This window comes from Leiobunum rupestre, chromosome 1, assembly GCF_980474605.1.
Source record: "Leiobunum rupestre chromosome 1, qqLeiRupe1.1.hap1, whole genome shotgun sequence".
Lineage (NCBI taxonomy): Eukaryota > Metazoa > Arthropoda > Arachnida > Opiliones > Sclerosomatidae > Leiobunum > Leiobunum rupestre.
In genome coordinates, this window is record NC_143384.1 from 65,467,435 (window position 1) to 65,495,316 (window position 27,882).

Consider the following 27,882-nt stretch of genomic DNA (forward strand, 5'->3'; position numbering starts at 1 on the left):
AGAGCCGCAGCTTGAAAGCCTTTCCTTTAATTTGAACTTAAGAAACGTACGGCCGATCTGATTAAGGATATATTCGTGACCTTGAAAAAAAACGGAAGTTATGTAATTCGAAATCCAAAAATTAAACTATTTACCGACGTTCGTCTGGCATTGATAGAGATGACAATTGGTCACTGTCACCAACATTATTTATCGTCGGCGATAATGGAATTTTTAAAAAAAAGTTTTGTTTTCAAAAAATATTCCCGTTTTTTTCTTTTTCATAGCAACTCTTTTTCATGTTAGTTTAAACAAAAGCCAAAAGAATCGAGTTTGACTTTCTTGGGTGGTCTGATAATCAAACCCTGCTCTTAAACGCAACCCTACGACGGTTTTCCGCGGGTACTTTTGCTTGCTGCATTTCTGCCCTAAGCCGCTAGGTACCTCGTTAAGAAACCTGGTTCACTTCGAGCTCCCCCGAGCGCACCATATTGACGGTAAACTTCGAGCGGACGTTAAATCTCCACAGCGTGATGATCATCAGAGTCTCCACCCTCACACCATCCTCGAATTCCGACTTCCAAGACGCTGGATTACAAGAGGACGCCACTCCTCCCAGTCAACGACGCTTCTCGAGTTGCGACCTTTCAATCGTTAGAACGTCCCTAACGAAATATGGTTAAAATGTTATATTAACTGGAGAGAATAAATGTCTCGTCCATTACCACATTTTTCATGAAGATAGAATACGGCAGAGCCCGGATAGCTCAGTCGGTAGAGCGTTAGGCTTTTAACCTAACGGTCCTGGGTTCGAGCCCCAGTTCGGGCGGGTAAATGTAGCGATTTTTTATTCGTTGTCAGTTTTATAACTAACGGCAATGTAACGTCTTTTCCGCTTTGAGAAACGCTCAATTTGCTTAGTCTGGAGAACCTTAAACAAATCATTTAACGGTCCGGGGTAGAGCCGCAGCTTGAAAGCCGTTCCTTTAATTTGAACTTAAGAAACGTTCGGCCGATCTGATTAAGGATATATTCGTGACCTTGAAAAAAAACGGAAGTTATGTAATTCGAAATCCAAAAATTAAACTATTTACCGACGTTCGTCTGGCATTGATAGAGATGACAATTGGTCACTGTCACCAACATTATTTATCGTCGGCGATAATGGAATTTTTAAAAAAAAGTTTTGTTTTCAAAAAATATTCCCGTTTTTTTCTTTTTCATAGCAACTCTTTTTCATGTTAGTTTAAACAAAAGCCAAAAGAATCGAGTTTGACTTTCTTGGGTGGTCTGATAATCAAACCCTGCTCTTAAACGCAACCCTACGACGGTTTTCCGCGGGTACTTTTGCTTGCTGCATTTCTGCCCTAAGCCGCTACGTACCTCGTTAAGAAACCTGGTTCACTTCGAGCTCCCCCGAGCGCACCATATTGACGGTAAACTTCGAGCGGACGTTAAATCTCCACAGCGTGATAATCATCAGAGTCTCCACCCTCACACCATCCTCGAATTCCGACTTCCAAGACGCTGGATTACAAGAGGACGCCACTCCTCCCAGTCAACGACGCTTCTCGAGTTGCGACCTTTCAATCGTTAGAACGTCCCTAACGAAATATGGTTAAAATGTTATATTAACTGGAGAGAATAAATGTCTCGTCCATTACCACATTTTTCATGAAGATAGAATACGGCAGAGCCCGGATAGCTCAGTCGGTAGAGCGTTAGGCTTTTAACCTAACGGTCCTGGGTTCGAGCCCCAGTTCGGGCGGGTAAATGTAGCGATTTTTTATTCGTTGTCAGTTTTATAACTAACGGCAATGTAACGTCTTTTCCGCTTTGAGAAACGCTCAATTTGCTTAGTCTGGAGAACCTTAAACAAATCATTTAACGGTACGGGGTAGAGCCGCAGCTTGAAAGCCGTTCCTTTAATTTGAACTTAAGAAACGTTCGGCCGATCTGATTAAGGATATATCCGTGACCTTGAAAAAAAACGGAAGTTATGTAATTCGAAATCCAAAAATTAAACTATTTACCGACGTTCGTCTGGCATTGATAGAGATGACAATTGGTCACTGTCACCAACATTATTTATCGTCGGCGATAATGGAATTTTTAAAAAAAAGTTTTGTTTTCAAAAAATATTCCCGTTTTTTTCTTTTTCATAGCAACTCTTTTTCATGTTAGTTTAAACAAAAGCCAAAAGAATCGAGTTTGACTTTCTTGGGTGGTCTGATAATCAAACCCTGCTCTTAAACGCAACCCTACGACGGTTTTCCGCGGGTACTTTTGCTTGCTGCATTTCTGCCCTAAGCCGCTAGGTACCTCGTTAAGAAACCTGGTTCACTTCGAGCTCCCCCGAGCGCACCATATTGACGGTAAACTTCGAGCGGACGTTAAATCTCCACAGCGTGATGATCATCAGAGTCTCCACCCTCACACCATCCTCGAATTCCGACTTCCAAGACGCTGGATTACAAGAGGACGCCACTCCTCCCAGTCAACGACGCTTCTCGAGTTGCGACCTTTCAATCGTTAGAACGTCCCTAACGAAATATGGTTAAAATGTTATATTAACTGGAGAGAATAAATGTCTCGTCCATTACCACATTTTTCATGAAGATAGAATACGGCAGAGCCCGGATAGCTCAGTCGGTAGAGCGTTAGGCTTTTAACCTAACGGTCCTGGGTTCGAGCCCCAGTTCGGGCGGGTAAATGTAGCGATTTTTTATTCGTTGTCAGTTTTATAACTAACGGCAATGTAACGTCTTTTCCGCTTTGAGAAACGCTCAATTTGCTTAGTCTGGAGAACCTTAAACAAATCATTTAACGGTCCGGGGTAGAGCCGCAGCTTGAAAGCCGTTCCTTTAATTTGAACTTAAGAAACGTTCGGCCGATCTGATTAAGGATATATTCGTGACCTTGAAAAAAAACGGAAGTTATGTAATTCGAAATCCAAAAATTAAACTATTTACCGACGTTCGTCTGGCATTGATAGAGATGACAATTGGTCACTGTCACCAACATTATTTATCGTCGGCGATAATGGAATTTTTAAAAAAAAGTTTTGTTTTCAAAAAATATTCCCGTTTTTTTCTTTTTCATAGCAACTCTTTTTCATGTTAGTTTAAACAAAAGCCAAAAGAATCGAGTTTGACTTTCTTGGGTGGTCTGATAATCAAACCCTGCTCTTAAACGCAACCCTACGACGGTTTTCCGCGGGTACTTTTGCTTGCTGCATTTCTGCCCTAAGCCGCTACGTACCTCGTTAAGAAACCTGGTTCACTTCGAGCTCCCCCGAGCGCACCATATTGACGGTAAACTTCGAGCGGACGTTAAATCTCCACAGCGTGATAATCATCAGAGTCTCCACCCTCACACCATCCTCGAATTCCGACTTCCAAGACGCTGGATTACAAGAGGACGCCACTCCTCCCAGTCAACGACGCTTCTCGAGTTGCGACCTTTCAATCGTTAGAACGTCCCTAACGAAATATGGTTAAAATGTTATATTAACTGGAGAGAATAAATGTCTCGTCCATTACCACATTTTTCATGAAGATAGAATACGGCAGAGCCCGGATAGCTCAGTCGGTAGAGCGTTAGGCTTTTAACCTAACGGTCCTGGGTTCGAGCCCCAGTTCGGGCGGGTAAATGTAGCGATTTTTTATTCGTTGTCAGTTTTATAACTAACGGCAATGTAACGTCTTTTCCGCTTTGAGAAACGCTCAATTTGCTTAGTCTGGAGAACCTTAAACAAATCATTTAACGGTCCGGGGTAGAGCCGCAGCTTGAAAGCCGTTCCTTTAATTTGAACTTAAGAAACGTTCGGCCGATCTGATTAAGGATATATTCGTGACCTTGAAAAAAAACGGAAGTTATGTAATTCGAAATCCAAAAATTAAACTATTTACCGACGTTCGTCTGGCATTGATAGAGATGACAATTGGTCACTGTCACCAACATTATTTATCGTCGGCGATAATGGAATTTTTAAAAAAAAGTTTTGTTTTCAAAAAATATTCCCGTTTTTTTCTTTTTCATAGCAACTCTTTTTCATGTTAGTTTAAACAAAAGCCAAAAGAATCGAGTTTGACTTTCTTGGGTGGTCTGATAATCAAACCCTGCTCTTAAACGCAACCCTACGACGGTTTTCCGCGGGTACTTTTGCTTGCTGCATTTCTGCCCTAAGCCGCTACGTACCTCGTTAAGAAACCTGGTTCACTTCGAGCTCCCCCGAGCGCACCATATTGACGGTAAACTTCGAGCGGACGTTAAATCTCCACAGCGTGATAATCATCAGAGTCTCCACCCTCACACCATCCTCGAATTCCGACTTCCAAGACGCTGGATTACAAGAGGACGCCACTCCTCCCAGTCAACGACGCTTCTCGAGTTGCGACCTTTCAATCGTTAGAACGTCCCTAACGAAATATGGTTAAAATGTTATATTAACTGGAGAGAATAAATGTCTCGTCCATTACCACATTTTTCATGAAGATAGAATACGGCAGAGCCCGGATAGCTCAGTCGGTAGAGCGTTAGGCTTTTAACCTAACGGTCCTGGGTTCGAGCCCCAGTTCGGGCGGGTAAATGTAGCGATTTTTTATTCGTTGTCAGTTTTATAACTAACGGCAATGTAACGTCTTTTCCGCTTTGAGAAACGCTCAATTTGCTTAGTCTGGAGAACCTTAAACAAATCATTTAACGGTCCGGGGTAGAGCCGCAGCTTGAAAGCCGTTCCTTTAATTTGAACTTAAGAAACGTTCGGCCGATCTGATTAAGGATATATTCGTGACCTTGAAAAAAAACGGAAGTTATGTAATTCGAAATCCAAAAATTAAACTATTTACCGACGTTCGTCTGGCATTGATAGAGATGACAATTGGTCACTGTCACCAACATTATTTATCGTCGGCGATAATGGAATTTTTAAAAAAAAGTTTTGTTTTCAAAAAATATTCCCGTTTTTTTCTTTTTCATAGCAACTCTTTTTCATGTTAGTTTAAACAAAAGCCAAAAGAATCGAGTTTGACTTTCTTGGGTGGTCTGATAATCAAACCCTGCTCTTAAACGCAACCCTACGACGGTTTTCCGCGGGTACTTTTGCTTGCTGCATTTCTGCCCTAAGCCGCTACGTACCTCGTTAAGAAACCTGGTTCACTTCGAGCTCCCCCGAGCGCACCATATTGACGGTAAACTTCGAGCGGACGTTAAATCTCCACAGCGTGATAATCATCAGAGTCTCCACCCTCACACCATCCTCGAATTCCGACTTCCAAGACGCTGGATTACAAGAGGACGCCACTCCTCCCAGTCAACGACGCTTCTCGAGTTGCGACCTTTCAATCGTTAGAACGTCCCTAACGAAATATGGTTAAAATGTTATATTAACTGGAGAGAATAAATGTCTCGTCCATTACCACATTTTTCATGAAGATAGAATACGGCAGAGCCCGGATAGCTCAGTCGGTAGAGCGTTAGGCTTTTAACCTAACGGTCCTGGGTTCGAGCCCCAGTTCGGGCGGGTAAATGTAGCGATTTTTTATTCGTTGTCAGTTTTATAACTAACGGCAATGTAACGTCTTTTCCGCTTTGAGAAACGCTCAATTTGCTTAGTCTGGAGAACCTTAAACAAATCATTTAACGGTCCGGGGTAGAGCCGCAGCTTGAAAGCCGTTCCTTTAATTTGAACTTAAGAAACGTTCGGCCGATCTGATTAAGGATATATTCGTGACCTTGAAAAAAAACGGAAGTTATGTAATTCGAAATCCAAAAATTAAACTATTTACCGACGTTCGTCTGGCATTGATAGAGATGACAATTGGTCACTGTCACCAACATTATTTATCGTCGGCGATAATGGAATTTTTAAAAAAAAGTTTTGTTTTCAAAAAATATTCCCGTTTTTTTCTTTTTCATAGCAACTCTTTTTCATGTTAGTTTAAACAAAAGCCAAAAGAATCGAGTTTGACTTTCTTGGGTGGTCTGATAATCAAACCCTGCTCTTAAACGCAACCCTACGACGGTTTTCCGCGGGTACTTTTGCTTGCTGCATTTCTGCCCTAAGCCGCTACGTACCTCGTTAAGAAACCTGGTTCACTTCGAGCTCCCCCGAGCGCACCATATTGACGGTAAACTTCGAGCGGACGTTAAATCTCCACAGCGTGATAATCATCAGAGTCTCCACCCTCACACCATCCTCGAATTCCGACTTCCAAGACGCTGGATTACAAGAGGACGCCACTCCTCCCAGTCAACGACGCTTCTCGAGTTGCGACCTTTCAATCGTTAGAACGTCCCTAACGAAATATGGTTAAAATGTTATATTAACTGGAGAGAATAAATGTCTCGTCCATTACCACATTTTTCATGAAGATAGAATACGGCAGAGCCCGGATAGCTCAGTCGGTAGAGCGTTAGGCTTTTAACCTAACGGTCCTGGGTTCGAGCCCCAGTTCGGGCGGGTAAATGTAGCGATTTTTTATTCGTTGTCAGTTTTATAACTAACGGCAATGTAACGTCTTTTCCGCTTTGAGAAACGCTCAATTTGCTTAGTCTGGAGAACCTTAAACAAATCATTTAACGGTCCGGGGTAGAGCCGCAGCTTGAAAGCCGTTCCTTTAATTTGAACTTAAGAAACGTTCGGCCGATCTGATTAAGGATATATTCGTGACCTTGAAAAAAAAACGGAAGTTATGTAATTCGAAATCCAAAAATTAAACTATTTACCGACGTTCGTCTGGCATTGATAGAGATGACAATTGGTCACTGTCACCAACATTATTTATCGTCGGCGATAATGGAATTTTTAAAAAAAAGTTTTGTTTTCAAAAAATATTCCCGTTTTTTTCTTTTTCATAGCAACTCTTTTTCATGTTAGTTTAAACAAAAGCCAAAAGAATCGAGTTTGACTTTCTTGGGTGGTCTGATAATCAAACCCTGCTCTTAAACGCAACCCTACGACGGTTTTCCGCGGGTACTTTTGCTTGCTGCATTTCTGCCCTAAGCCGCTACGTACCTCGTTAAGAAACCTGGTTCACTTCGAGCTCCCCCGAGCGCACCATATTGACGGTAAACTTCGAGCGGACGTTAAATCTCCACAGCGTGATAATCATCAGAGTCTCCACCCTCACACCATCCTCGAATTCCGACTTCCAAGACGCTGGATTACAAGAGGACGCCACTCCTCCCAGTCAACGACGCTTCTCGAGTTGCGACCTTTCAATCGTTAGAACGTCCCTAACGAAATATGGTTAAAATGTTATATTAACTGGAGAGAATAAATGTCTCGTCCATTACCACATTTTTCATGAAGATAGAATACGGCAGAGCCCGGATAGCTCAGTCGGTAGAGCGTTAGGCTTTTAACCTAACGGTCCTGGGTTCGAGCCCCAGTTCGGGCGGGTAAATGTAGCGATTTTTTATTCGTTGTCAGTTTTATAACTAACGGCAATGTAACGTCTTTTCCGCTTTGAGAAACGCTCAATTTGCTTAGTCTGGAGAACCTTAAACAAATCATTTAACGGTCCGGGGTAGAGCCGCAGCTTGAAAGCCGTTCCTTTAATTTGAACTTAAGAAACGTTCGGCCGATCTGATTAAGGATATATTCGTGACCTTGAAAAAAAACGGAAGTTATGTAATTCGAAATCCAAAAATTAAACTATTTACCGACGTTCGTCTGGCATTGATAGAGATGACAATTGGTCACTGTCACCAACATTATTTATCGTCGGCGATAATGGAATTTTTAAAAAAAAGTTTTGTTTTCAAAAAATATTCCCGTTTTTTTCTTTTTCATAGCAACTCTTTTTCATGTTAGTTTAAACAAAAGCCAAAAGAATCGAGTTTGACTTTCTTGGGTGGTCTGATAATCAAACCCTGCTCTTAAACGCAACCCTACGACGGTTTTCCGCGGGTACTTTTGCTTGCTGCATTTCTGCCCTAAGCCGCTACGTACCTCGTTAAGAAACCTGGTTCACTTCGAGCTCCCCCGAGCGCACCATATTGACGGTAAACTTCGAGCGGACGTTAAATCTCCACAGCGTGATAATCATCAGAGTCTCCACCCTCACACCATCCTCGAATTCCGACTTCCAAGACGCTGGATTACAAGAGGACGCCACTCCTCCCAGTCAACGACGCTTCTCGAGTTGCGACCTTTCAATCGTTAGAACGTCCCTAACGAAATATGGTTAAAATGTTATATTAACTGGAGAGAATAAATGTCTCGTCCATTACCACATTTTTCATGAAGATAGAATACGGCAGAGCCCGGATAGCTCAGTCGGTAGAGCGTTAGGCTTTTAACCTAACGGTCCTGGGTTCGAGCCCCAGTTCGGGCGGGTAAATGTAGCGATTTTTTATTCGTTGTCAGTTTTATAACTAACGGCAATGTAACGTCTTTTCCGCTTTGAGAAACGCTCAATTTGCTTAGTCTGGAGAACCTTAAACAAATCATTTAACGGTCCGGGGTAGAGCCGCAGCTTGAAAGCCGTTCCTTTAATTTGAACTTAAGAAACGTTCGGCCGATCTGATTAAGGATATATTCGTGACCTTGAAAAAAAACGGAAGTTATGTAATTCGAAATCCAAAAATTAAACTATTTACCGACGTTCGTCTGGCATTGATAGAGATGACAATTGGTCACTGTCACCAACATTATTTATCGTCGGCGATAATGGAATTTTTAAAAAAAAGTTTTGTTTTCAAAAAATATTCCCGTTTTTTTCTTTTTCATAGCAACTCTTTTTCATGTTAGTTTAAACAAAAGCCAAAAGAATCGAGTTTGACTTTCTTGGGTGGTCTGATAATCAAACCCTGCTCTTAAACGCAACCCTACGACGGTTTTCCGCGGGTACTTTTGCTTGCTGCATTTCTGCCCTAAGCCGCTACGTACCTCGTTAAGAAACCTGGTTCACTTCGAGCTCCCCCGAGCGCACCATATTGACGGTAAACTTCGAGCGGACGTTAAATCTCCACAGCGTGATAATCATCAGAGTCTCCACCCTCACACCATCCTCGAATTCCGACTTCCAAGACGCTGGATTACAAGAGGACGCCACTCCTCCCAGTCAACGACGCTTCTCGAGTTGCGACCTTTCAATCGTTAGAACGTCCCTAACGAAATATGGTTAAAATGTTATATTAACTGGAGAGAATAAATGTCTCGTCCATTACCACATTTTTCATGAAGATAGAATACGGCAGAGCCCGGATAGCTCAGTCGGTAGAGCGTTAGGCTTTTAACCTAACGGTCCTGGGTTCGAGCCCCAGTTCGGGCGGGTAAATGTAGCGATTTTTTATTCGTTGTCAGTTTTATAACTAACGGCAATGTAACGTCTTTTCCGCTTTGAGAAACGCTCAATTTGCTTAGTCTGGAGAACCTTAAACAAATCATTTAACGGTCCGGGGTAGAGCCGCAGCTTGAAAGCCGTTCCTTTAATTTGAACTTAAGAAACGTTCGGCCGATCTGATTAAGGATATATTCGTGACCTTGAAAAAAAACGGAAGTTATGTAATTCGAAATCCAAAAATTAAACTATTTACCGACGTTCGTCTGGCATTGATAGAGATGACAATTGGTCACTGTCACCAACATTATTTATCGTCGGCGATAATGGAATTTTTAAAAAAAAGTTTTGTTTTCAAAAAATATTCCCGTTTTTTTCTTTTTCATAGCAACTCTTTTTCATGTTAGTTTAAACAAAAGCCAAAAGAATCGAGTTTGACTTTCTTGGGTGGTCTGATAATCAAACCCTGCTCTTAAACGCAACCCTACGACGGTTTTCCGCGGGTACTTTTGCTTGCTGCATTTCTGCCCTAAGCCGCTACGTACCTCGTTAAGAAACCTGGTTCACTTCGAGCTCCCCCGAGCGCACCATATTGACGGTAAACTTCGAGCGGACGTTAAATCTCCACAGCGTGATAATCATCAGAGTCTCCACCCTCACACCATCCTCGAATTCCGACTTCCAAGACGCTGGATTACAAGAGGACGCCACTCCTCCCAGTCAACGACGCTTCTCGAGTTGCGACCTTTCAATCGTTAGAACGTCCCTAACGAAATATGGTTAAAATGTTATATTAACTGGAGAGAATAAATGTCTCGTCCATTACCACATTTTTCATGAAGATAGAATACGGCAGAGCCCGGATAGCTCAGTCGGTAGAGCGTTAGGCTTTTAACCTAACGGTCCTGGGTTCGAGCCCCAGTTCGGGCGGGTAAATGTAGCGATTTTTTATTCGTTGTCAGTTTTATAACTAACGGCAATGTAACGTCTTTTCCGCTTTGAGAAACGCTCAATTTGCTTAGTCTGGAGAACCTTAAACAAATCATTTAACGGTCCGGGGTAGAGCCGCAGCTTGAAAGCCGTTCCTTTAATTTGAACTTAAGAAACGTTCGGCCGATCTGATTAAGGATATATTCGTGACCTTGAAAAAAAAACGGAAGTTATGTAATTCGAAATCCAAAAATTAAACTATTTACCGACGTTCGTCTGGCATTGATAGAGATGACAATTGGTCACTGTCACCAACATTATTTATCGTCGGCGATAATGGAATTTTTAAAAAAAAGTTTTGTTTTCAAAAAATATTCCCGTTTTTTTCTTTTTCATAGCAACTCTTTTTCATGTTAGTTTAAACAAAAGCCAAAAGAATCGAGTTTGACTTTCTTGGGTGGTCTGATAATCAAACCCTGCTCTTAAACGCAACCCTACGACGGTTTTCCGCGGGTACTTTTGCTTGCTGCATTTCTGCCCTAAGCCGCTACGTACCTCGTTAAGAAACCTGGTTCACTTCGAGCTCCCCCGAGCGCACCATATTGACGGTAAACTTCGAGCGGACGTTAAATCTCCACAGCGTGATAATCATCAGAGTCTCCACCCTCACACCATCCTCGAATTCCGACTTCCAAGACGCTGGATTACAAGAGGACGCCACTCCTCCCAGTCAACGACGCTTCTCGAGTTGCGACCTTTCAATCGTTAGAACGTCCCTAACGAAATATGGTTAAAATGTTATATTAACTGGAGAGAATAAATGTCTCGTCCATTACCACATTTTTCATGAAGATAGAATACGGCAGAGCCCGGATAGCTCAGTCGGTAGAGCGTTAGGCTTTTAACCTAACGGTCCTGGGTTCGAGCCCCAGTTCGGGCGGGTAAATGTAGCGATTTTTTATTCGTTGTCAGTTTTATAACTAACGGCAATGTAACGTCTTTTCCGCTTTGAGAAACGCTCAATTTGCTTAGTCTGGAGAACCTTAAACAAATCATTTAACGGTACGGGGTAGAGCCGCAGCTTGAAAGCCGTTCCTTTAATTTGAACTTAAGAAACGTTCGGCCGATCTGATTAAGGATATATCCGTGACCTTGAAAAAAAACGGAAGTTATGTAATTCGAAATCCAAAAATTAAACTATTTACCGACGTTCGTCTGGCATTGATAGAGATGACAATTGGTCACTGTCACCAACATTATTTATCGTCGGCGATAATGGAATTTTTAAAAAAAAGTTTTGTTTTCAAAAAATATTCCCGTTTTTTTCTTTTTCATAGCAACTCTTTTTCATGTTAGTTTAAACAAAAGCCAAAAGAATCGAGTTTGACTTTCTTGGGTGGTCTGATAATCAAACCCTGCTCTTAAACGCAACCCTACGACGGTTTTCCGCGGGTACTTTTGCTTGCTGCATTTCTGCCCTAAGCCGCTACGTACCTCGTTAAGAAACCTGGTTCACTTCGAGCTCCCCCGAGCGCACCATATTGACGGTAAACTTCAAGCGGACGTTAAATCTCCACAGCGTGATGATCATCAGAGTCTACACCCTCACACCATCCTCGAATTCCGACTTCCAAGACGCTGGATTACAAGAGGACGCCACTCCTCCCAGTCAACGACGCTTCTCGAGTTGCGACCTTTCAATCGTTAGAACGTCCCTAACGAAATATGGTTAAAATGTTATATTAACTGGAGAGAATAAATGTCTCGTCCATTACCACATTTTTCATGAAGATAGAATACGGCAGAGCCCGGATAGCTCAGTCGGTAGAGCGTTAGGCTTTTAACCTAACGGTCCTGGGTTCGAGCCCCAGTTCGGGCGGGTAAATGTAGCGATTTTTTATTCGTTGTCAGTTTTATAACTAACGGCAATGTAACGTCTTTTCCGCTTTGAGAAACGCTCAATTTGCTTAGTCTGGAGAACCTTAAACAAATCATTTAACGGTCCGGTGTAGAGCCGCAGCTTGAAAGCCTTTCCTTTAATTTGAACTTAAGAAACGTTCGGCCGATCTGATTAAGGATATATTCGTGACCTTGAAAAAAAACGGAAGTTATGTAATTCGAAATCCAAAAATTAAACTATTTACCGACGTTCGTCTGGCATTGATAGAGATGACAATTGGTCACTGTCACCAACATTATTTATCGTCGGCGATAATGGAATTTTTAAAAAAAAGTTTTGTTTTCAAAAAATATTCCCGTTTTTTTCTTTTTCATAGCAACTCTTTTTCATGTTAGTTTAAACAAAAGCCAAAAGAATCGAGTTTGACTTTCTTGGGTGGTCTGATAATCAAACCCTGCTCTTAAACGCAACCCTACGACGGTTTTCCGCGGGTACTTTTGCTTGCTGCATTTCTGCCCTAAGCCGCTACGTACCTCGTTAAGAAACCTGGTTCACTTCGAGCTCCCCCGAGCGCACCATATTGACGGTAAACTTCGAGCGGACGTTAAATCTCCACAGCGTGATGATCATCAGAGTCTCCACCCTCACACCATCCTCGAATTCCGACTTCCAAGACGCTGGATTACAAGAGGACGCCACTCCTCCCAGTCAACGACGCTTCTCGAGTTGCGACCTTTCAATCGTTAGAACGTCCCTAACGAAATATGGTTAAAATGTTATATTAACTGGAGAGAATAAATGTCTCGTCCATTACCACATTTTTCATGAAGATAGAATACGGCAGAGCCCGGATAGCTCAGTCGGTAGAGCGTTAGGCTTTTAACCTAACGGTCCTGGGTTCGAGCCCCAGTTCGGGCGGGTAAATGTAGCGACTTTTTATTCGTTGTCAGTTTTATAACTAACGGCAATGTAACGTCTTTTCCGCTTTGAGAAACGCTCAATTTGCTTAGTCTGGAGAACCTTAAACAAATCATTTAACGGTCCGGTGTAGAGCCGCAGCTTGAAAGCCTTTCCTTTAATTTGAACTTAAGAAACGTTCGGCCGATCTGATTAAGGATATATTCGTGACCTTGAAAAAAAACGGAAGTTATGTAATTCGAAATCCAAAAATTAAACTATTTACCGACGTTCGTCTGGCATTGATAGAGATGACAATTGGTCACTGTCACCAACATTATTTATCGTCGGCGATAATGGAATTTTTAAAAAAAAGTTTTGTTTTCAAAAAATATTCCCGTTTTTTTCTTTTTCATAGCAACTCTTTTTCATGTTAGTTTAAACAAAAGCCAAAAGAATCGAGTTTGACTTTCTTGGGTGGTCTGATAATCAAACCCTGCTCTTAAACGCAACCCTACGACGGTTTTCCGCGGGTACTTTTGCTTGCTGCATTTCTGCCCTAAGCCGCTACGTACCTCGTTAAGAAACCTGGTTCACTTCGAGCTCCCCCGAGCGCACCATATTGACGGTAAACTTCGAGCGGACGTTAAATCTCCACAGCGTGATGATCATCAGAGTCTCCACCCTCACACCATCCTCGAATTCCGACTTCCAAGACGCTGGATTACAAGAGGACGCCACTCCTCCCAGTCAACGACGCTTCTCGAGTTGCGACCTTTCAATCGTTAGAACGTCCCTAACGAAATATGGTTAAAATGTTATATTAACTGGAGAGAATAAATGTCTCGTCCATTACCACATTTTTCATGAAGATAGAATACGGCAGAGCCCGGATAGCTCAGTCGGTAGAGCGTTAGGCTTTTAACCTAACGGTCCTGGGTTCGAGCCCCAGTTCGGGCGGGTAAATGTAGCGACTTTTTATTCGTTGTCAGTTTTATAACTAACGGCAATGTAACGTCTTTTCCGCTTTGAGAAACGCTCAATTTGCTTAGTCTGGAGAACCTTAAACAAATCATTTAACGGTCCGGGGTAGAGCCGCAGCTTGAAAGCCGTTCCTTTAATTTGAACTTAAGAAACGTTCGGCCGATCTGATTAAGGATATATTCGTGACCTTGAAAAAAAACGGAAGTTATGTAATTCGAAATCCAAAAATTAAACTATTTACCGACGTTCGTCTGGCATTGATAGAGATGACAATTGGTCACTGTCACCAACATAATTTATCGTCGGCGATAATTTAATTTTTAAAAAAAAGTTTTGTTTTCAAAAAATATTCCCGTTTTTTTCTTTTTCATAGCAACTCTTTTTCATGTTAGTTTAAACAAAAGCCAAAAGAATCGAGTTTGACTTTCTTGGGTGGTCTGATAATCAAACCCTGCTCTTAAACGCAACCCTACGACGGTTTTCCGCGGGTACTTTTGCTTGCTGCATTTCTGCCCTAAGCCGCTACGTACCTCGTTAAGAAACCTGGTTCACTTCGAGCTCCCCCGAGCGCACCATATTGACGGTAAACTTCGAGCGGACGTTAAATCTCCACAGCGTGATGATCATCAGAGTCTCCACCCTCACACCATCCTCGAATTCCGACTTCCAAGACGCTGGATTACAAGAGGACGCCACTCCTCCCAGTCAACGACGCTTCTCGAGTTGCGACCTTTCAATCGTTAGAACGTCCCTAACGAAATATGGTTAAAATGTTATATTAACTGGAGAGAATAAATGTCTCGTCCATTACCACATTTTTCATGAAGATAGAATACGGCAGAGCCCGGATAGCTCAGTCGGTAGAGCGTTAGGCTATTAACCTAACGGTCCTGGGTTCGAGCCCCAGTTCGGGCGGGTAAATGTAGCGACTTTTTATTCGTTGTCAGTTTTATAACTAACGGCAATGTAACGTCTTTTCCGCTTTGAGAAACGCTCAATTTGCTTAGTCTGGAGAACCTTAAACAAATCATTTAACGGTCCGGGGTAGAGCCGCAGCTTGAAAGCCGTTCCTTTAATTTGAACTTAAGAAACGTTCGGCCGATCTGATTAAGGATATATTCGTGACCTTGAAAAAAAACGGAAGTTATGTAATTCGAAATCCAAAAATTAAACTATTTACCGACGTTCGTCTGGCATTGATAGAGATGACAATTGGTCACTGTCACCAACATAATTTATCGTCGGCGATAATTTAATTTTTAAAAAAAAGTTTTGTTTTCAAAAAATATTCCCGTTTTTTTCTTTTTCATAGCAACTCTTTTTCATGTTAGTTTAAACAAAAGCCAAAAGAATCGAGTTTGACTTTCTTGGGTGGTCTGATAATCAAACCCTGCTCTTAAACGCAACCCTACGACGGTTTTCCGCGGGTACTTTTGCTTGCTGCATTTCTGCCCTAAGCCGCTACGTACCTCGTTAAGAAACCTGGTTCACTTCGAGCTCCCCCGAGCGCACCATATTGACGGTAAACTTCGAGCGGACGTTAAATCTCCACAGCGTGATGATCATCAGAGTCTCCACCCTCACACCATCCTCGAATTCCGACTTCCAAGACGCTGGATTACAAGAGGACGCCACTCCTCCCAGTCAACGACGCTTCTCGAGTTGCGACCTTTCAATCGTTAGAACGTCCCTAACGAAATATGGTTAAAATGTTATATTAACTGGAGAGAATAAATGTCTCGTCCATTACCACATTTTTCATGAAGATAGAATACGGCAGAGCCCGGATAGCTCAGTCGGTAGAGCGTTAGGCTTTTAACCTAACGGTCCTGGGTTCGAGCCCCAGTTCGGGCGGGTAAATGTAGCGACTTTTTATTCGTTGTCAGTTTTATAACTAACGGCAATGTAACGTCTTTTCCGCTTTGAGAAACGCTCAATTTGCTTAGTCTGGAGAACCTTAAACAAATCATTTAACGGTCCGGGGTAGAGCCGCAGCTTGAAAGCCGTTCCTTTAATTTGAACTTAAGAAACGTTCGGCCGATCTGATTAAGGATATATTCGTGACCTTGAAAAAAAACGGAAGTTCTGTAATTCGAAATCCAAAAATTAAACTATTTACCGACGTTCGTCTGGCATTGATAGAGATGACAATTGGTCACTGTCACCAACATTATTTATCGTCGGCGATAATTTAATTTTTAAAAAAAAGTTTTGTTTTCAAAAAATATTCCCGTTTTTTTCTTTTTCATAGCAACTCTTTTTCATGTTAGTTTAAACAAAAGCCAAAAGAATCGAGTTTGACTTTCTTGGGTGGTCTGATAATCAAACCCTGCTCTTAAACGCAACCCTACGATGGTTTTCCGCGGGTACTTTTGCTTGCTGCATTTCTGCCCTAAGCCGCTACGTACCTCGTTAAGAAACCTGGTTCACTTCGAGCTCCCCCGAGCGCACCATATTGACGGTAAACTTCGAGCGGACGTTAAATCTCCACAGCGTGATGATCATCAGAGTCTACACCCTCACACCATCCTCGAATTCCGACTTCCAAGACGCTGGATTACAAGAGGACGCCACTCCTCCCAGTCAACGACGCTTCTCGAGTTGCGACCTTTCAATCGTTAGAACGTCCCTAACGAAATATGGTTAAAATGTTATATTAACTGGAGAGAATAAATGTCTCGTCCATTACCACATTTTTCATGAAGATAGAATACGGCAGAGCCCGGATAGCTCAGTCGGTAGAGCGTTAGGCTTTTAACCTAACGGTCCTGGGTTCGAGCCCCAGTTCGGGCGGGTAAATGTAGCGACTTTTTATTCGTTGTCAGTTTTATAACTAACGGCAATGTAACGTCTTTTCCGCTTTGAGAAACGCTCAATTTGCTTAGTCTGGAGAACCTTAAACAAATCATTTAACGGTCCGGGGTAGAGCCGCAGCTTGAAAGCCGTTCCTTTAATTTGAACTTAAGAAACGTTCGGCCGATCTGATTAAGGATATATTCGTGACCTTGAAAAAAAACGGAAGTTATGTAATTCGAAATCCAAAAATTAAACTATTTACCGACGTTCGTCTGGCATTGATAGAGATGACAATTGGTCACTGTCACCAACATTATTTATCGTCGGCGATAATGGAATTTTTAAAAAAAAGTTTTGTTTTCAAAAAATATTCCCGTTTTTTTCTTTTTCATAGCAACTCTTTTTCATGTTAGTTTAAACAAAAGCCAAAAGAATCGAGTTTGACTTTCTTGGGTGGTCTGATAATCAAACCCTGCTCTTAAACGCAACCCTACGACGGTTTTCCGCGGGTACTTTTGCTTGCTGCATTTCTGCCCTAAGCCGCTACGTACCTCGTTAAGAAACCTGGTTCACTTCGAGCTCCCCCGAGCGCACCATATTGACGGTAAACTTCGAGCGGACGTTAAATCTCCACAGCGTGATAATCATCAGAGTCTCCACCCTCACACCATCCTCGAATTCCGACTTCCAAGACGCTGGATTACAAGAGGACGCCACTCCTCCCAGTCAACGACGCTTCTCGAGTTGCGACCTTTCAATCGTTAGAACGTCCCTAACGAAATATGGTTAAAATGTTATATTAACTGGAGAGAATAAATGTCTCGTCCATTACCACATTTTTCATGAAGATAGAATACGGCAGAGCCCGGATAGCTCAGTCGGTAGAGCGTTAGGCTTTTAACCTAACGGTCCTGGGTTCGAGCCCCAGTTCGGGCGGGTAAATGTAGCGATTTTTTATTCGTTGTCAGTTTTATAACTAACGGCAATGTAACGTCTTTTCCGCTTTGAGAAACGCTCAATTTGCTTAGTCTGGAGAACCTTAAACAAATCATTTAACGGTACGGGGTAGAGCCGCAGCTTGAAAGCCGTTCCTTTAATTTGAACTTAAGAAACGTTCGGCCGATCTGATTAAGGATATATCCGTGACCTTGAAAAAAAACGGAAGTTATGTAATTCGAAATCCAAAAATTAAACTATTTACCGACGTTCGTCTGGCATTGATAGAGATGACAATTGGTCACTGTCACCAACATAATTTATCGTCGGCGATAATTTAATTTTTAAAAAAAAGTTTTGTTTTCAAAAAATATTCCCGTTTTTTTCTTTTTCATAGCAACTCTTTTTCATGTTAGTTTAAACAAAAGCCAAAAGAATCGAGTTTGACTTTCTTGGGTGGTCTGATAATCAAACCCTGCTCTTAAACGCAACCCTACGACGGTTTTCCGCGGGTACTTTTGCTTGCTGCATTTCTGCCCTAAGCCGCTACGTACCTCGTTAAGAAACCTGGTTCACTTCGAGCTCCCCCGAGCGCACCATATTGACGGTAAACTTCGAGCGGACGTTAAATCTCCACAGCGTGATGATCATCAGAGTCTCCACCCTCACACCATCCTCGAATTCCGACTTCCAAGACGCTGGATTACAAGAGGACGCCACTCCTCCCAGTCAACGACGCTTCTCGAGTTGCGACCTTTCAATCGTTAGAACGTCCCTAACGAAATATGGTTAAAATGTTATATTAACTGGAGAGAATAAATGTCTCGTCCATTACCACATTTTTCATGAAGATAGAATACGGCAGAGCCCGGATAGCTCAGTCGGTAGAGCGTTAGGCTTTTAACCTAACGGTCCTGGGTTCGAGCCCCAGTTCGGGCGGGTAAATGTAGCGACTTTTTATTCGTTGTCAGTTTTATAACTAACGGCAATGTAACGTCTTTTCCGCTTTGAGAAACGCTCAATTTGCTTAGTCTGGAGAACCTTAAACAAATCATTTAACGGTCCGGGGTAGAGCCGCAGCTTGAAAGCCGTTCCTTTAATTTGAACTTAAGAAACGTTCGGCCGATCTGATTAAGGATATATTCGTGACCTTGAAAAAAAACGGAAGTTCTGTCATTCGAAATCCAAAAATTAAACTATTTACCGACGTTCGTCTGGCATTGATAGAGATGACAATTGGTCACTGTCACCAACATTATTTATCGTCGGCGATAATTTAATTTTTAAAAAAAAGTTTTGTTTTCAAAAAATATTCCCGTTTTTTTCTTTTTCATAGCAACTCTTTTTCATGTTAGTTTAAACAAAAGCCAAAAGAATCGAGTTTGACTTTCTTGGGTGGTCTGATAATCAAACCCTGCTCTTAAACGCAACCCTACGATGGTTTTCCGCGGGTACTTTTGCTTGCTGCATTTCTGCCCTAAGCCGCTACGTACCTCGTTAAGAAACCTGGTTCACTTCGAGCTCCCCCGAGCGCACCATATTGACGGTAAACTTCGAGCGGACGTTAAATCTCCACAGCGTGATGATCATCAGAGTCTACACCCTCACACCATCCTCGAATTCCGACTTCCAAGACGCTGGATTACAAGAGGACGCCACTCCTCCCAGTCAACGACGCTTCTCGAGTTGCGACCTTTCAATCGTTAGAACGTCCCTAACGAAATATGGTTAAAATGTTATATTAACTGGAGAGAATAAATGTCTCGTCCATTACCACATTTTTCATGAAGATAGAATACGGCAGAGCCCGGATAGCTCAGTCGGTAGAGCGTTAGGCTTTTAACCTAACGGTCCTGGGTTCGAGCCCCAGTTCGGGCGGGTAAATGTAGCGACTTTTTATTCGTTGTCAGTTTTATAACTAACGGCAATGTAACGTCTTTTCCGCTTTGAGAAACGCTCAATTTGCTTAGTCTGGAGAACCTTAAACAAATCATTTAACGGTCCGGGGTAGAGCCGCAGCTTGAAAGCCGTTCCTTTAATTTGAACTTAAGAAACGTTCGGCCGATCTGATTAAGGATATATTCGTGACCTTGAAAAAAAACGGAAGTTATGTAATTCGAAATCCAAAAATTAAACTATTTACCGACGTTCGTCTGGCATTGATAGAGATGACAATTGGTCACTGTCACCAACATAATTTATCGTCGGCGATAATTTAATTTTTAAAAAAAAGTTTTGTTTTCAAAAAATATTCCCGTTTTTTTCTTTTTCATAGCAACTCTTTTTCATGTTAGTTTAAACAAAAGCCAAAAGAATCGAGTTTGACTTTCTTGGGTGGTCTGATAATCAAACCCTGCTCTTAAACGCAACCCTACGACGGTTTTCCGCGGGTACTTTTGCTTGCTGCATTTCTGCCCTAAGCCGCTACGTACCTCGTTAAGAAACCTGGTTCACTTCGAGCTCCCCCGAGCGCACCATATTGACGGTAAACTTCGAGCGGACGTTAAATCTCCACAGCGTGATGATCATCAGAGTCTCCACCCTCACACCATCCTCGAATTCCGACTTCCAAGACGCTGGATTACAAGAGGACGCCACTCCTCCCAGTCAACGACGCTTCTCGAGTTGCGACCTTTCAATCGTTAGAACGTCCCTAACGAAATATGGTTAAAATGTTATATTAACTGGAGAGAATAAATGTCTCGTCCATTACCACATTTTTCATGAAGATAGAATACGGCAGAGCCCGGATAGCTCAGTCGGTAGAGCGTTAGGCTTTTAACCTAACGGTCCTGGGTTCGAGCCCCAGTTCGGGCGGGTAAATGTAGCGACTTTTTATTCGTTGTCAGTTTTATAACTAACGGCAATGTAACGTCTTTTCCGCTTTGAGAAACGCTCAATTTGCTTAGTCTGGAGAACCTTAAACAAATCATTTAACGGTCCGGGGTAGAGCCGCAGCTTGAAAGCCGTTCCTTTAATTTGAACTTAAGAAACGTTCGGCCGATCTGATTAAGGATATATTCGTGACCTTGAAAAAAAACGGAAGTTATGTAATTCGAAATCCAAAAATTAAACTATTTACCGACGTTCGTCTGGCATTGATAGAGATGACAATTGGTCACTGTCACCAACATAATTTATCGTCGGCGATAATTTAATTTTTAAAAAAAAGTTTTGTTTTCAAAAAATATTCCCGTTTTTTTCTTTTTCATAGCAACTCTTTTTCATGTTAGTTTAAACAAAAGCCAAAAGAATCGAGTTTGACTTTCTTGGGTGGTCTGATAATCAAACCCTGCTCTTAAACGCAACCCTACGACGGTTTTCCGCGGGTACTTTTGCTTGCTGCATTTCTGCCCTAAGCCGCTACGTACCTCGTTAAGAAACCTGGTTCACTTCGAGCTCCCCCGAGCGCACCATATTGACGGTAAACTTCGAGCGGACGTTAAATCTCCACAGCGTGATAATCATCAGAGTCTCCACCCTCACACCATCCTCGAATTCCGACTTCCAAGACGCTGGATTACAAGAGGACGCCACTCCTCCCAGTCAACGACGCTTCTCGAGTTGCGACCTTTCAATCGTTAGAACGTCCCTAACGAAATATGGTTAAAATGTTATATTAACTGGAGAGAATAAATGTCTCGTCCATTACCACATTTTTCATGAAGATAGAATACGGCAGAGCCCGGATAGCTCAGTCGGTAGAGCGTTAGGCTTTTAACCTAACGGTCCTGGGTTCGAGCCCCAGTTCGGGCGGGTAAATGTAGCGACTTTTTATTCGTTGTCAGTTTTATAACTAACGGCAATGTAACGTCTTTTCCGCTTTGAGAAACGCTCAATTTGCTTAGTCTGGAGAACCTTAAACAAATCATTTAACGGTCCGGGGTAGAGCCGCAGCTTGAAAGCCGTTCCTTTAATTTGAACTTAAGAAACGTTCGGCCGATCTGATTAAGGATATATTCGTGACCTTGAAAAAAAACGGAAGTTCTGTAATTCGAAATCCAAAAATTAAACTATTTACCGACGTTCGTCTGGCATTGATAGAGATGACAATTGGTCACTGTCACCAACATTATTTATCGTCGGCGATAATTTAATTTTTAAAAAAAAGTTTTGTTTTCAAAAAATATTCCCGTTTTTTTCTTTTTCATAGCAACTCTTTTTCATGTTAGTTTAAACAAAAGCCAAAAGAATCGAGTTTGACTTTCTTGGGTGGTCTGATAATCAAACCCTGCTCTTAAACGCAACCCTACGATGGTTTTCCGCGGGTACTTTTGCTTGCTGCATTTCTGCCCTAAGCCGCTACGTACCTCGTTAAGAAACCTGGTTCACTTCGAGCTCCCCCGAGCGCACCATATTGACGGTAAACTTCGAGCGGACGTTAAATCTCCACAGCGTGATGATCATCAGAGTCTACACCCTCACACCATCCTCGAATTCCGACTTCCAAGACGCTGGATTACAAGAGGACGCCACTCCTCCCAGTCAACGACGCTTCTCGAGTTGCGACCTTTCAATCGTTAGAACGTCCCTAACGAAATATGGTTAAAATGTTATATTAACTGGAGAGAATAAATGTCTCGTCCATTACCACATTTTTCATGAAGATAGAATACGGCAGAGCCCGGATAGCTCAGTCGGTAGAGCGTTAGGCTTTTAACCTAACGGTCCTGGGTTCGAGCCCCAGTTCGGGCGGGTAAATGTAGCGACTTTTTATTCGTTGTCAGTTTTATAACTAACGGCAATGTAACGTCTTTTCCGCTTTGAGAAACGCTCAATTTGCTTAGTCTGGAGAACCTTAAACAAATCATTTAACGGTCCGGGGTAGAGCCGCAGCTTGAAAGCCGTTCCTTTAATTTGAACTTAAGAAACGTTCGGCCGATCTGATTAAGGATATATTCGTGACCTTGAAAAAAAACGGAAGTTATGTAATTCGAAATCCAAAAATTAAACTATTTACCGACGTTCGTCTGGCATTGATAGAGATGACAATTGGTCACTGTCACCAACATTATTTATCGTCGGCGATAATGGAATTTTTAAAAAAAAGTTTTGTTTTCAAAAAATATTCCCGTTTTTTTCTTTTTCATAGCAACTCTTTTTCATGTTAGTTTAAACAAAAGCCAAAAGAATCGAGTTTGACTTTCTTGGGTGGTCTGATAATCAAACCCTGCTCTTAAACGCAACCCTACGACGGTTTTCCGCGGGTACTTTTGCTTGCTGCATTTCTGCCCTAAGCCGCTACGTACCTCGTTAAGAAACCTGGTTCACTTCGAGCTCCCCCGAGCGCACCATATTGACGGTAAACTTCGAGCGGACGTTAAATCTCCACAGCGTGATAATCATCAGAGTCTCCACCCTCACACCATCCTCGAATTCCGACTTCCAAGACGCTGGATTACAAGAGGACGCCACTCCTCCCAGTCAACGACGCTTCTCGAGTTGCGACCTTTCAATCGTTAGAACGTCCCTAACGAAATATGGTTAAAATGTTATATTAACTGGAGAGAATAAATGTCTCGTCCATTACCACATTTTTCATGAAGATAGAATACGGCAGAGCCCGGATAGCTCAGTCGGTAGAGCGTTAGGCTTTTAACCTAACGGTCCTGGGTTCGAGCCCCAGTTCGGGCGGGTAAATGTAGCGATTTTTTATTCGTTGTCAGTTTTATAACTAACGGCAATGTAACGTCTTTTCCGCTTTGAGAAACGCTCAATTTGCTTAGTCTGGAGAACCTTAAACAAATCATTTAACGGTACGGGGTAGAGCCGCAGCTTGAAAGCCGTTCCTTTAATTTGAACTTAAGAAACGTTCGGCCGATCTGATTAAGGATATATCCGTGACCTTGAAAAAAAACGGAAGTTATGTAATTCGAAATCCAAAAATTAAACTATTTACCGACGTTCGTCTGGCATTGATAGAGATGACAATTGGTCACTGTCACCAACATTATTTATCGTCGGCGATAATGGAATTTTTAAAAAAAAGTTTTGTTTTCAAAAAATATTCCCGTTTTTTTCTTTTTCATAGCAACTCTTTTTCATGTTAGTTTAAACAAAAGCCAAAAGAATCGAGTTTGACTTTCTTGGGTGGTCTGATAATCAAACCCTGCTCTTAAACGCAACCCTACGACGGTTTTCCGCGGGTACTTTTGCTTGCTGCATTTCTGCCCTAAGCCGCTACGTACCTCGTTAAGAAACCTGGTTCACTTCGAGCTCCCCCGAGCGCACCATATTGACGGTAAACTTCAAGCGGACGTTAAATCTCCACAGCGTGATGATCATCAGAGTCTACACCCTCACACCATCCTCGAATTCCGACTTCCAAGACGCTGGATTACAAGAGGACGCCACTCCTCCCAGTCAACGACGCTTCTCGAGTTGCGACCTTTCAATCGTTAGAACGTCCCTAACGAAATATGGTTAAAATGTTATATTAACTGGAGAGAATAAATGTCTCGTCCATTACCACATTTTTCATGAAGATAGAATACGGCAGAGCCCGGATAGCTCAGTCGGTAGAGCGTTAGGCTTTTAACCTAACGGTCCTGGGTTCGAGCCCCAGTTCGGGCGGGTAAATGTAGCGATTTCTTATTCGTTGTCAGTTTTATAACTAACGGCAATGTAACGTCTTTTCCGCTTTGAGAAACGCTCAATTTGCTTAGTCTGGAGAACCTTAAACAAATCATTTAACGGTCCGGGGTAGAGCCGCAGCTTGAAAGCCGTTCCTTTAATTTGAACTTAAGAAACGTTCGGCCGATCTGATTAAGGATATATTCGTGACCTTGAAAAAAAACGGAAGTTATGTAATTCGAAATCCAAAAATTAAACTATTTACCGACGTTCGTCTGGCATTGATAGAGATGACAATTGGTCACTGTCACCAACATTATTTATCGTCGGCGATAATGGAATTTTTAAAAAAAAGTTTTGTTTTCAAAAAATATTCCCGTTTTTTTCTTTTTCATAGCAACTCTTTTTCATGTTAGTTTAAACAAAAGCCAAAAGAATCGAGTTTGACTTTCTTGGGTGGTCTGATAATCAAACCCTGCTCTTAAACGCAACCCTACGACGGTTTTCCGCGGGTACTTTTGCTTGCTGCATTTCTGCCCTAAGCCGCTACGTACCTCGTTAAGAAACCTGGTTCACTTCGAGCTCCCCCGAGCGCACCATATTGACGGTAAACTTCGAGCGGACGTTAAATCTCCACAGCGTGATGATCATCAGAGTCTCCACCCTCACACCATCCTCGAATTCCGACTTCCAAGACGCTGGATTACAAGAGGACGCCACTCCTCCCAGTCAACGACGCTTCTCGAGTTGCGACCTTTCAATCGTTAGAACGTCCCTAACGAAATATGGTTAAAATGTTATATTAACTGGAGAGAATAAATGTCTCGTCCATTACCACATTTTTCATGAAGATAGAATACGGCAGAGCCCGGATAGCTTAGTCGGTAGAGCGTTAGGCTTTTAACCTAACGGTCCTGGGTTCGAGCCTCAGTTCGGGCGGGTAAATGTAGCGATTTTTTATTCGTTGTCAGTTTTATAACTAACGGCAATGTAACGTCTTTTCCGCTTTGAGAAACGCTCAATTTGCTTAGTCTGGAGAACCTTAAACAAATCATTTAACGGTCCGGGGTAGAGCCGCAGCTTGAAAGCCTTTCCTTTAATTTGAACTTAAGAAACGTTCGGCCGATCTGATTAAGGATATATTCGTGACCTTGAAAAAAAACGGAAGTTATGTAATTCGAAATCCAAAAATTAAACTATTTACCGACGTTCGTCTGGCATTGATAGAGATGACAATTGGTCACTGTCACCAACATTATTTATCGTCGGCGATAATGGAATTTTTAAAAAAAAGTTTTGTTTTCAAAAAATATTCCCGTTTTTTTCTTTTTCATAGCCACTCTTTTTCATGTTAGTTTAAACAAAAGCCAAAAGAATCGAGTTTGACTTTCTTGGGTGGTCTGATAATCAAACCCTGCTCTTAAACGCAACCCTACGATGGTTTTCCGCGGGTACTTTTGCTTGCTGCATTTCTGCCCTAAGCCGCTACGTACCTCGTTAAGAAACCTGGTTCACTTCGAGCTCCCCCGAGCGCACCATATTGACGGTAAACTTCGAGCGGACGTTAAATCTCCACAGCGTGATGATCATCAGAGTCTACACCCTCACACCATCCTCGAATTCCGACTTCCAAGACGCTGGATTACAAGAGGACGCCACTCCTCCCAGTCAACGACGCTTCTCGAGTTGCGACCTTTCAATCGTTAGAACGTCCCTAACGAAATATGGTTAAAATGTTATATTAACTGGAGAGAATAAATGTCTCGTCCATTACCACATTTTTCATGAAGATAGAATACGGCAGAGCCCGGATAGCTCAGTCGGTAGAGCGTTAGGCTTTTAACCTAACGGTCCTGGGTTCGAGCCCCAGTTCGGGCGGGTAAATGTAGCGACTTTTTATTCGTTGTCAGTTTTATAACTAACGGCAATGTAACGTCTTTTCCGCTTTGAGAAACGCTCAATTTGCTTAGTCTGGAGAACCTTAAACAAATCATTTAACGGTCCGGGGTAGAGCCGCAGCTTGAAAGCCGTTCCTTTAATTTGAACTTAAGAAACGTTCGGCCGATCTGATTAAGGATATATTCGTGACCTTGAAAAAAAACGGAAGTTATGTAATTCGAAATCCAAAAATTAAACTATTTACCGACGTTCGTCTGGCATTGATAGAGATGACAATTGGTCACTGTCACCAACATTATTTATCGTCGGCGATAATGGAATTTTTAAAAAAAAGTTTTGTTTTCAAAAAATATTCCCGTTTTTTTCTTTTTCATAGCAACTCTTTTTCATGTTAGTTTAAACAAAAGCCAAAAGAATCGAGTTTGACTTTCTTGGGTGGTCTGATAATCAAACCCTGCTCTTAAACGCAACCCTACGACGGTTTTCCGCGGGTACTTTTGCTTGCTGCATTTCTGCCCTAAGCCGCTACGTACCTCGTTAAGAAACCTGGTTCACTTCGAGCTCCCCCGAGCGCACCATATTGACGGTAAACTTCGAGCGGACGTTAAATCTCCACAGCGTGATAATCATCAGAGTCTCCACCCTCACACCATCCTCGAATTCCGACTTCCAAGACGCTGGATTACAAGAGGACGCCACTCCTCCCAGTCAACGACGCTTCTCGAGTTGCGACCTTTCAATCGTTAGAACGTCCCTAACGAAATATGGTTAAAATGTTATATTAACTGGAGAGAATAAATGTCTCGTCCATTACCACATTTTTCATGAAGATAGAATACGGCAGAGCCCGGATAGCTCAGTCGGTAGAGCGTTAGGCTTTTAACCTAACGGTCCTGGGTTCGAGCCCCAGTTCGGGCGGGTAAATGTAGCGATTTTTTATTCGTTGTCAGTTTTATAACTAACGGCAATGTAACGTCTTTTCCGCTTTGAGAAACGCTCAATTTGCTTAGTCTGGAGAACCTTAAACAAATCATTTAACGGTCCGGGGTAGAGCCGCAGCTTGAAAGCCGTTCCTTTAATTTGAACTTAAGAAACGTTCGGCCGATCTGATTAAGGATATATTCGTGACCTTGAAAAAAAACGGAAGTTATGTAATTCGAAATCCAAAAATTAAACTATTTACCGACGTTCGTCTGGCATTGATAGAGATGACAATTGGTCACTGTCACCAACATTATTTATCGTCGGCGATAATGGAATTTTTAAAAAAAAGTTTTGTTTTCAAAAAATATTCCCGTTTTTTTCTTTTTCATAGCAACTCTTTTTCATGTTAGTTTAAACAAAAGCCAAAAGAATCGAGTTTGACTTTCTTGGGTGGTCTGATAATCAAACCCTGCTCTTAAACGCAACCCTACGACGGTTTTCCGCGGGTACTTTTGCTTGCTGCATTTCTGCCCTAAGCCGCTACGTACCTCGTTAAGAAACCTGGTTCACTTCGAGCTCCCCCGAGCGCACCATATTGACGGTAAACTTCGAGCGGACGTTAAATCTCCACAGCGTGATAATCATCAGAGTCTCCACCCTCACACCATCCTCGAATTCCGACTTCCAAGACGCTGGATTACAAGAGGACGCCACTCCTCCCAGTCAACGACGCTTCTCGAGTTGCGACCTTTCAATCGTTAGAACGTCCCTAAC

General features: G+C 42.3%; 58 non-coding genes across 58 annotated transcripts; 28 read left to right on the forward strand and 30 right to left on the reverse strand.

Moving 5' to 3' along the window:
* Positions 1–300: 300 nt before the first annotated feature.
* LOC149965754 (signal recognition particle RNA) lies at positions 301–599 on the reverse strand. The gene has a single exon (XR_016474632.1).
* Positions 600–735: 136 nt separating this feature from the next.
* Positions 736–808, forward strand: TRNAK-UUU (transfer RNA lysine (anticodon UUU)). Its single transcript has one exon. It is a non-coding gene; the product is annotated as a tRNA-Lys (tRNA).
* Positions 809–1,239: 431 nt separating this feature from the next.
* On the reverse strand, positions 1,240–1,538 carry LOC149965756 (signal recognition particle RNA). The gene has a single exon (XR_016473838.1).
* Positions 1,539–1,674: 136 nt separating this feature from the next.
* TRNAK-UUU (transfer RNA lysine (anticodon UUU)) lies at positions 1,675–1,747 on the forward strand. Its single transcript has one exon. It is a non-coding gene; the product is annotated as a tRNA-Lys (tRNA).
* Positions 1,748–2,178: 431 nt separating this feature from the next.
* LOC149965758 (signal recognition particle RNA) lies at positions 2,179–2,477 on the reverse strand. Its single transcript, XR_016474643.1, has one exon.
* Positions 2,478–2,613: 136 nt separating this feature from the next.
* Positions 2,614–2,686, forward strand: TRNAK-UUU (transfer RNA lysine (anticodon UUU)). Its single transcript has one exon. It is a non-coding gene; the product is annotated as a tRNA-Lys (tRNA).
* Positions 2,687–3,117: 431 nt separating this feature from the next.
* LOC149965760 (signal recognition particle RNA) lies at positions 3,118–3,416 on the reverse strand. Its single transcript, XR_016473839.1, has one exon.
* Positions 3,417–3,552: 136 nt separating this feature from the next.
* On the forward strand, positions 3,553–3,625 carry TRNAK-UUU (transfer RNA lysine (anticodon UUU)). The gene has a single exon. It is a non-coding gene; the product is annotated as a tRNA-Lys (tRNA).
* A 431-nt stretch (positions 3,626–4,056) lies between these two features.
* LOC149965762 (signal recognition particle RNA) lies at positions 4,057–4,355 on the reverse strand. Its single transcript, XR_016473843.1, has one exon.
* A 136-nt stretch (positions 4,356–4,491) lies between these two features.
* TRNAK-UUU (transfer RNA lysine (anticodon UUU)) lies at positions 4,492–4,564 on the forward strand. Its single transcript has one exon. It is a non-coding gene; the product is annotated as a tRNA-Lys (tRNA).
* A 431-nt stretch (positions 4,565–4,995) lies between these two features.
* Positions 4,996–5,294, reverse strand: LOC149965764 (signal recognition particle RNA). Its single transcript, XR_016473844.1, has one exon.
* A 136-nt stretch (positions 5,295–5,430) lies between these two features.
* TRNAK-UUU (transfer RNA lysine (anticodon UUU)) lies at positions 5,431–5,503 on the forward strand. Its single transcript has one exon. It is a non-coding gene; the product is annotated as a tRNA-Lys (tRNA).
* Positions 5,504–5,934: 431 nt separating this feature from the next.
* On the reverse strand, positions 5,935–6,233 carry LOC149965766 (signal recognition particle RNA). The gene has a single exon (XR_016473845.1).
* Positions 6,234–6,369: 136 nt separating this feature from the next.
* TRNAK-UUU (transfer RNA lysine (anticodon UUU)) lies at positions 6,370–6,442 on the forward strand. The gene has a single exon. It is a non-coding gene; the product is annotated as a tRNA-Lys (tRNA).
* A 432-nt stretch (positions 6,443–6,874) lies between these two features.
* LOC149965768 (signal recognition particle RNA) lies at positions 6,875–7,173 on the reverse strand. The gene has a single exon (XR_016473847.1).
* A 136-nt stretch (positions 7,174–7,309) lies between these two features.
* TRNAK-UUU (transfer RNA lysine (anticodon UUU)) lies at positions 7,310–7,382 on the forward strand. Its single transcript has one exon. It is a non-coding gene; the product is annotated as a tRNA-Lys (tRNA).
* A 431-nt stretch (positions 7,383–7,813) lies between these two features.
* Positions 7,814–8,112, reverse strand: LOC149965770 (signal recognition particle RNA). Its single transcript, XR_016473849.1, has one exon.
* A 136-nt stretch (positions 8,113–8,248) lies between these two features.
* Positions 8,249–8,321, forward strand: TRNAK-UUU (transfer RNA lysine (anticodon UUU)). The gene has a single exon. It is a non-coding gene; the product is annotated as a tRNA-Lys (tRNA).
* Positions 8,322–8,752: 431 nt separating this feature from the next.
* On the reverse strand, positions 8,753–9,051 carry LOC149965772 (signal recognition particle RNA). Its single transcript, XR_016473851.1, has one exon.
* A 136-nt stretch (positions 9,052–9,187) lies between these two features.
* TRNAK-UUU (transfer RNA lysine (anticodon UUU)) lies at positions 9,188–9,260 on the forward strand. Its single transcript has one exon. It is a non-coding gene; the product is annotated as a tRNA-Lys (tRNA).
* Positions 9,261–9,691: 431 nt separating this feature from the next.
* Positions 9,692–9,990, reverse strand: LOC149965774 (signal recognition particle RNA). The gene has a single exon (XR_016473852.1).
* Positions 9,991–10,126: 136 nt separating this feature from the next.
* TRNAK-UUU (transfer RNA lysine (anticodon UUU)) lies at positions 10,127–10,199 on the forward strand. The gene has a single exon. It is a non-coding gene; the product is annotated as a tRNA-Lys (tRNA).
* Positions 10,200–10,631: 432 nt separating this feature from the next.
* Positions 10,632–10,930, reverse strand: LOC149965776 (signal recognition particle RNA). The gene has a single exon (XR_016473859.1).
* A 136-nt stretch (positions 10,931–11,066) lies between these two features.
* Positions 11,067–11,139, forward strand: TRNAK-UUU (transfer RNA lysine (anticodon UUU)). Its single transcript has one exon. It is a non-coding gene; the product is annotated as a tRNA-Lys (tRNA).
* Positions 11,140–11,570: 431 nt separating this feature from the next.
* On the reverse strand, positions 11,571–11,869 carry LOC149965778 (signal recognition particle RNA). Its single transcript, XR_016472916.1, has one exon.
* A 136-nt stretch (positions 11,870–12,005) lies between these two features.
* TRNAK-UUU (transfer RNA lysine (anticodon UUU)) lies at positions 12,006–12,078 on the forward strand. Its single transcript has one exon. It is a non-coding gene; the product is annotated as a tRNA-Lys (tRNA).
* Positions 12,079–12,509: 431 nt separating this feature from the next.
* On the reverse strand, positions 12,510–12,808 carry LOC149965780 (signal recognition particle RNA). The gene has a single exon (XR_016473718.1).
* Positions 12,809–12,944: 136 nt separating this feature from the next.
* Positions 12,945–13,017, forward strand: TRNAK-UUU (transfer RNA lysine (anticodon UUU)). The gene has a single exon. It is a non-coding gene; the product is annotated as a tRNA-Lys (tRNA).
* A 431-nt stretch (positions 13,018–13,448) lies between these two features.
* On the reverse strand, positions 13,449–13,747 carry LOC149965782 (signal recognition particle RNA). The gene has a single exon (XR_016473720.1).
* A 136-nt stretch (positions 13,748–13,883) lies between these two features.
* On the forward strand, positions 13,884–13,956 carry TRNAK-UUU (transfer RNA lysine (anticodon UUU)). The gene has a single exon. It is a non-coding gene; the product is annotated as a tRNA-Lys (tRNA).
* Positions 13,957–14,387: 431 nt separating this feature from the next.
* On the reverse strand, positions 14,388–14,686 carry LOC149965784 (signal recognition particle RNA). The gene has a single exon (XR_016473722.1).
* Positions 14,687–14,822: 136 nt separating this feature from the next.
* On the forward strand, positions 14,823–14,895 carry TRNAN-AUU (transfer RNA asparagine (anticodon AUU)). The gene has a single exon. It is a non-coding gene; the product is annotated as a tRNA-Asn (tRNA).
* Positions 14,896–15,326: 431 nt separating this feature from the next.
* On the reverse strand, positions 15,327–15,625 carry LOC149965786 (signal recognition particle RNA). The gene has a single exon (XR_016473726.1).
* Positions 15,626–15,761: 136 nt separating this feature from the next.
* Positions 15,762–15,834, forward strand: TRNAK-UUU (transfer RNA lysine (anticodon UUU)). Its single transcript has one exon. It is a non-coding gene; the product is annotated as a tRNA-Lys (tRNA).
* A 431-nt stretch (positions 15,835–16,265) lies between these two features.
* On the reverse strand, positions 16,266–16,564 carry LOC149965788 (signal recognition particle RNA). The gene has a single exon (XR_016473063.1).
* A 136-nt stretch (positions 16,565–16,700) lies between these two features.
* On the forward strand, positions 16,701–16,773 carry TRNAK-UUU (transfer RNA lysine (anticodon UUU)). The gene has a single exon. It is a non-coding gene; the product is annotated as a tRNA-Lys (tRNA).
* Positions 16,774–17,204: 431 nt separating this feature from the next.
* Positions 17,205–17,503, reverse strand: LOC149965790 (signal recognition particle RNA). The gene has a single exon (XR_016473860.1).
* A 136-nt stretch (positions 17,504–17,639) lies between these two features.
* Positions 17,640–17,712, forward strand: TRNAK-UUU (transfer RNA lysine (anticodon UUU)). Its single transcript has one exon. It is a non-coding gene; the product is annotated as a tRNA-Lys (tRNA).
* Positions 17,713–18,143: 431 nt separating this feature from the next.
* Positions 18,144–18,442, reverse strand: LOC149965792 (signal recognition particle RNA). Its single transcript, XR_016473727.1, has one exon.
* Positions 18,443–18,578: 136 nt separating this feature from the next.
* TRNAK-UUU (transfer RNA lysine (anticodon UUU)) lies at positions 18,579–18,651 on the forward strand. The gene has a single exon. It is a non-coding gene; the product is annotated as a tRNA-Lys (tRNA).
* Positions 18,652–19,082: 431 nt separating this feature from the next.
* On the reverse strand, positions 19,083–19,381 carry LOC149965794 (signal recognition particle RNA). Its single transcript, XR_016473064.1, has one exon.
* A 136-nt stretch (positions 19,382–19,517) lies between these two features.
* TRNAK-UUU (transfer RNA lysine (anticodon UUU)) lies at positions 19,518–19,590 on the forward strand. Its single transcript has one exon. It is a non-coding gene; the product is annotated as a tRNA-Lys (tRNA).
* Positions 19,591–20,021: 431 nt separating this feature from the next.
* LOC149965796 (signal recognition particle RNA) lies at positions 20,022–20,320 on the reverse strand. The gene has a single exon (XR_016473728.1).
* A 136-nt stretch (positions 20,321–20,456) lies between these two features.
* Positions 20,457–20,529, forward strand: TRNAK-UUU (transfer RNA lysine (anticodon UUU)). Its single transcript has one exon. It is a non-coding gene; the product is annotated as a tRNA-Lys (tRNA).
* A 431-nt stretch (positions 20,530–20,960) lies between these two features.
* Positions 20,961–21,259, reverse strand: LOC149965798 (signal recognition particle RNA). Its single transcript, XR_016473864.1, has one exon.
* A 136-nt stretch (positions 21,260–21,395) lies between these two features.
* On the forward strand, positions 21,396–21,468 carry TRNAK-UUU (transfer RNA lysine (anticodon UUU)). Its single transcript has one exon. It is a non-coding gene; the product is annotated as a tRNA-Lys (tRNA).
* A 431-nt stretch (positions 21,469–21,899) lies between these two features.
* On the reverse strand, positions 21,900–22,198 carry LOC149965800 (signal recognition particle RNA). The gene has a single exon (XR_016473066.1).
* A 136-nt stretch (positions 22,199–22,334) lies between these two features.
* On the forward strand, positions 22,335–22,407 carry TRNAK-UUU (transfer RNA lysine (anticodon UUU)). Its single transcript has one exon. It is a non-coding gene; the product is annotated as a tRNA-Lys (tRNA).
* Positions 22,408–22,838: 431 nt separating this feature from the next.
* Positions 22,839–23,137, reverse strand: LOC149965802 (signal recognition particle RNA). The gene has a single exon (XR_016473865.1).
* A 136-nt stretch (positions 23,138–23,273) lies between these two features.
* Positions 23,274–23,346, forward strand: TRNAK-UUU (transfer RNA lysine (anticodon UUU)). The gene has a single exon. It is a non-coding gene; the product is annotated as a tRNA-Lys (tRNA).
* Positions 23,347–23,777: 431 nt separating this feature from the next.
* LOC149965804 (signal recognition particle RNA) lies at positions 23,778–24,076 on the reverse strand. The gene has a single exon (XR_016472919.1).
* Positions 24,077–24,212: 136 nt separating this feature from the next.
* TRNAK-UUU (transfer RNA lysine (anticodon UUU)) lies at positions 24,213–24,285 on the forward strand. Its single transcript has one exon. It is a non-coding gene; the product is annotated as a tRNA-Lys (tRNA).
* A 431-nt stretch (positions 24,286–24,716) lies between these two features.
* On the reverse strand, positions 24,717–25,015 carry LOC149965806 (signal recognition particle RNA). The gene has a single exon (XR_016473729.1).
* A 640-nt stretch (positions 25,016–25,655) lies between these two features.
* Positions 25,656–25,954, reverse strand: LOC149965807 (signal recognition particle RNA). Its single transcript, XR_016473067.1, has one exon.
* A 136-nt stretch (positions 25,955–26,090) lies between these two features.
* TRNAK-UUU (transfer RNA lysine (anticodon UUU)) lies at positions 26,091–26,163 on the forward strand. Its single transcript has one exon. It is a non-coding gene; the product is annotated as a tRNA-Lys (tRNA).
* Positions 26,164–26,594: 431 nt separating this feature from the next.
* LOC149965809 (signal recognition particle RNA) lies at positions 26,595–26,893 on the reverse strand. Its single transcript, XR_016473866.1, has one exon.
* Positions 26,894–27,029: 136 nt separating this feature from the next.
* On the forward strand, positions 27,030–27,102 carry TRNAK-UUU (transfer RNA lysine (anticodon UUU)). The gene has a single exon. It is a non-coding gene; the product is annotated as a tRNA-Lys (tRNA).
* Positions 27,103–27,533: 431 nt separating this feature from the next.
* On the reverse strand, positions 27,534–27,832 carry LOC149965811 (signal recognition particle RNA). The gene has a single exon (XR_016473868.1).
* Between the last annotated feature and the right edge of the window lie 50 nt (positions 27,833–27,882).